The sequence below is a fragment of the Amblyomma mixtum genome, chromosome 3 (genome assembly GCF_055824585.1).
Source record: "Amblyomma mixtum isolate Tamu chromosome 3, ASM5582458v1, whole genome shotgun sequence".
NCBI classification, from domain to species: Eukaryota; Metazoa; Arthropoda; class Arachnida; order Ixodida; family Ixodidae; genus Amblyomma; species Amblyomma mixtum.
In genome coordinates this window covers 15,688,012-15,692,530 of record NC_143014.1, presented here as the reverse complement: position 1 = coordinate 15,692,530, position 4,519 = coordinate 15,688,012, and the positions used below count along the sequence as shown (strand labels likewise).

Below are 4,519 nucleotides of genomic sequence, written 5' to 3'. Positions count from 1 at the left end.
CCATCTGGACGACGACTGCCTGCATGATAATGTTCCTACCTTTCTGCACCGCGCCGGAGAGGCCCCTCAGCTGGCCATGGTGCCGATTAAGAATCAACAAGGCCGGGATGCCCTACGCTATAACTTCCGGCGCTGAGGTGCTCGCGGTATAGAAATGGAGACCGTATGCGGGTCTCGTTCCACATTTGCCGACGAGGGCTCGGCGAAAAGCTACTGTGGCGCTATTGTGGGTCGCACCGAATGACAAGGCCATTTGGAGACTTAAACCACACGATCATTCCTAATAGCTACGAAACGTCCCGACTATCCGTGCTCCCTGAGGTGTCCGCGTGGCCCGCCTCAAACCTTATCATGACCGGTAGCGTTTGTTTTCTTTTTGTGTGCACAGAACTACTCCTCTCTCTGCTGTTTTATAGGCGCACTCTTTAAGCATTAGGACGATGCTTATTTTACACGGGAGCCAATGACACGTGCATTCCTGGTCTTTGCTCTGCGCTGTTCTCGAGCGCGCCCCTCCACGAGACAAGGAAGCTGAAGTAAACGGCTGGGCAGCTGACGTCCAGCCGGTCGCCTCATCAAGCTCTGTGGTCCTACGTGATTTCTGATCTCCTGGTTCATTCTGGTTAACTGACCAGATCAAGGTATACTGATTCTACGTTGCAGTACCTTAAAATGGAAGTGCACCATTTTGGGCGTATATGATGCAGGCTGTCGTGAGGGCATGTCATCTTCCTTCCCGAGTAATGTGGCCAGATGACTATGGGCTATGAGAGGGGATGGTTCTTGAACTCATTGAGAGATTAAGTGGTGCTGGTAAGAAAGGAAGACATGTTTTGGTGAACGAAAGTGTGCCACCGTCTACGCGTACGCTAAGCCATTTCATTTTCCTTCATTCGCGCGCCATTGCAGTCCGCTATGTGAGAGCTCACACCGTTGCGGCGCGCTTTCGCTTCTCCAGGGCATGTCATGCGGGGCACATCCCACGAAACACAAAAAGCGCTAATAGACGTCTAAAAAATGTCTCGGAAAAAAAAGCTTGACATCTAGAAGAAGTTTCACCTAAGCAGTTTTTTAGACTTAGACGTTTACTAGCCTTCTATTAGCTCTGCTAACGCTACGCTTGTATACGGCTAGAAAACTTCTGAGGTAGAACTTTTCTAGAATTTTTTTAGACGTTTCTTTTTTTTTTTCCGAAATGGGTGCCTGTATTATTTTACGCATTTCAAGACTCATTTTAGTGCTGCCTTTAAACCCTCTAAAGCTTTAAAAATGTTATAGTTCATTTTTCTGGTATACACCACTAAAAAATGAACTCAAAACTGATTTGCAATGACCCGAACAATGAGCCCACATTACAAGGGATGTATGGCTGTAGTAATGAGCCATAAATGCATGTGCTAGCACACTTTTCAGTCACTGTGTTACTCTTTATTGAATCCAGTGCATATACACCCACACACAAAAAAGAAAAGGATCAGGAAATTAATGTTAGAAGCCACGGAGGAGGTAGCTTCACTGGTTTGGCTGACTTTACAACGGTAAGCACTTGGATGGCGGGAAAGTGTCGAGCAGCAACCAATTGTTAAATCAAAAATTCATTCGACCCCGGGCCTTGTTCACAACGGATGCGTTGATGAGCAAGTTGCTGTGATGTGGATGGCACTGAAGAGCTCGCTAGGTGTTCCAAAAATCACTTTTCTTGCAAGGAGGATGCCAACTAGACGGTAACAAGGGGAAGTCAAATCCAGCTCTGTTCAGCAGCCTGCAGAAGGGAAAAATATTAGAGTAACCAAAAGCACAGTCAGTCAGGTGCATGTAGAATGGCCAATGAGGAGTCGGAAGCAAATAAGACCAGGAAATGGCAAGGAGTGAAAGCACAGACAATAAAATAAGCTAATTAAAAACATAGATGCATATGGTCACTGCAAGTGGCATTTCAGCAGAGTGCTACGGCTCACCATAAACTCAAGAAGTCAATCACTGTGGAGGCCTTTAACAGAAGCAAAATCCAAACAGCGTGCATGGACACTGAAAGCCAAGCAGTCAATAGCAAGTGCACTGCCTTACTGTGATGCACACTGTACTCATAGAACCTCCTAAGCTGCATCTTGCAAACAGGCTTTCTCTTACCTGCAAGATGTGGCTGAATCAAAAGTGGTTGATGTTTTACATCCTGCACCGTCGCATGAAAACATAGCAGAGATGCTGCTGTCCTGGTAATGCCTGCATCACTTCAGTATACACCATAGATGTGTTAAATATTGGACCTTAACTTGACAGCCACACAGGGCACATCTGAAAGATAAGACAAATAAAAGTGCGTGTGTATAAGGTTCCTAACACTGCATTGCCAAAGAAGCCCTTTCTAATCTGTACGATGAAGCTCAAACAGTGGGCAAGAGATTACTTACACCACTGCAAGAGATTACTTACACCACTGCAAGAAGCATTAGTCCAGATTCCCACCTCAGAACTGAAACAATCTCCAGGCCAAGTCATCTGAACAACCAAGTACAAGGTGCTGCTATTAATTTGCGTGAAACTAGACCAGGTCCTTGCTCCTCCGGCCAACAGTTGGAGTTCTAAAGGACAAACAAATAATGGGGCTTGTGGAATGAACATTAGCAAAGAGCCTAGACCTATATAAGAAATCATGAAGTGAAAGAAAAGGTGTCAGCTGCAAAGCGTGCTTATCAAAACTTGAGTTGAGCAGGCAAGGAGGTCCTCTGAAAACCGCTGTTGAACAGCCTGTACCCAAAACGAAATGCACACACTGAAGCAGGGACAACGCCAGCTGTGCACAGTGCAACGGTTTTCCAAAAAATAAAAGCTGCCATGCCTGCAAAGAGCCGTAGTACAGCTGCAACGGAAAAAGATTAGCACAAGTTACTCATGACCGGAGCGGAAAAATTGCGAGACGCGGCGCTATTGTAGCCGTATGCGCAGATAGCGAGAGTGCCTGGCACATTCCACTTTCCAAAGTGGGGGTGGCCGACAGAAAGCAGCCCATCCGAAAGCAGGCACTGCCACACATTACTTTTGACAGTGCATCCCCAGCACATTTTTAAAGGAAAACGGGTGATAAAGATAACGTTGCTCTCTACGCTAGCGCAAAAAAAAATAAAAATAAATAAAACTAGATTATGTGCTTCGCCGCCTTAGCACACGGTTTGGCTGATAAGACGTCTACAGGCGTTCGTTTAAGAAGTTGCATTTCTTATGGGCGAATGTCTAGGCGGGCTGCTTTCTGCCGGCCACCCCCGCTTTAGGAAATGGAATGTTCCTGGCACTCTCGCTATCGGCGCACTCGGCAGCAAAAGCGCCGCGTGTCGCGATTTTTTCGCTGCGGTCATGATTCACTTGTGCCATTCTTTTTCCGTTGCAGCTGTACTTCACTGCACTGTCACACAGCCTGCACACATGCAGAGCAGCACCACTGAGTAAACTACCTTTGTGCCGGGGCTCTCAATCGCAATGAAATAAAAGCTTGACGCAGTTAAGATAACCAAAGCCTTTTTAACGCGAGTTTCACTGACGGCAATCACAGCAAGGAGAATTGGAGCACACAGGTGGCCAGATGAGAGTCCTTGGCAAGAATAAAACCCTGCCAGAATGCAATAGAGCACAGACTTTAATCAATGTGTAGGAAAAAAATCGCGCCTTATCAACGTACGCTTAAACAAAGCTGGTTGGTTTGAAGCTTTGTCACGTTCACCTTGTCATCGCCTTGGTAAAGAAAGCAACTCGCATGCGATAGCAGCCTAGCTGTATCCACTTAACAAGAGCTCAAATACATGCAAATGCCCTGTTTTAAAACATTCAACGCTGCACTTTGGTATGTAAAACACTGGCTGATACTGTTTTGTGATTTGTAAACCAAAGGTTCAATCAGGCGCGTTAGTGGCAAAGCCGACACTTTCACCACAGAAGAGAAATGGAAGGTTACTTACTTTTGCAGAAAACGAGGCTCACACCTCAGTGCAACACTGGTAGTAAACGATACCGCAGAAAAAAGGGAAAATGCGAACTGCAGCGGCGTGAAGTGCCAACCAGCGCGGAAAAAAGTGCGCACCGAAACGTACTACAACGTGCGCAGCACCCGCTTCTCGCGCGTAGCTATCGCTAGCCTCTGCAACGCCAAATGACGAAATGAAGTACTAAATTTCTAAACGTAAGAAATAAACAAATCATTAAAGGACCAAAAAGCAAATTGAATCTAATACTTTCATGTAAAACTAAGCACTTGCAGCTTCCACTAAGATTTTTTTCTGCTTTAAACGGTTAAAACCACTTTGGCAAACTATCCTGCATCGCCACCGTGCGGAGCGACACCAAGCAGCAAGCTGCGGCGTGACTACAGTGTAGCGTGACTCAAGAAAGATTGCCTCCAAGATACGCCGCCACGAAAAGATAGCGCGCGGGTGATCTGCGCGATAAACCGCGCGAGCGAGCTCGGCGAAGGCAGCGTGCGCTGCGCTGCGCCTGTCAATCCTCATGCTGCCGCCAGCTAGCCGAGGCG

General features: G+C 46.8%; 1 long non-coding RNA gene across 2 annotated transcripts; it reads right to left on the bottom strand.

Annotated features, from left to right (window-relative positions):
- Positions 1-1,389: 1,389 nt before the first annotated feature.
- Positions 1,390-4,149, bottom strand: LOC149349307 (uncharacterized). Of its 2 annotated transcripts, XR_016290021.1 has the most exons (4): positions 3,951-4,149; positions 2,434-2,499; positions 2,131-2,295; positions 1,390-1,762 (listed from the first exon to the last, which is right to left on the bottom strand). It is a non-coding gene; the product is annotated as an uncharacterized LOC149349307 (long non-coding RNA). The 2 variants fall into 2 exon arrangements; XR_016290020.1 differs by lacking the exon at positions 3,951-4,149 and having other exon boundaries at positions 2,434-2,849.
- Positions 4,150-4,519: the final 370 nt, after the last annotated feature.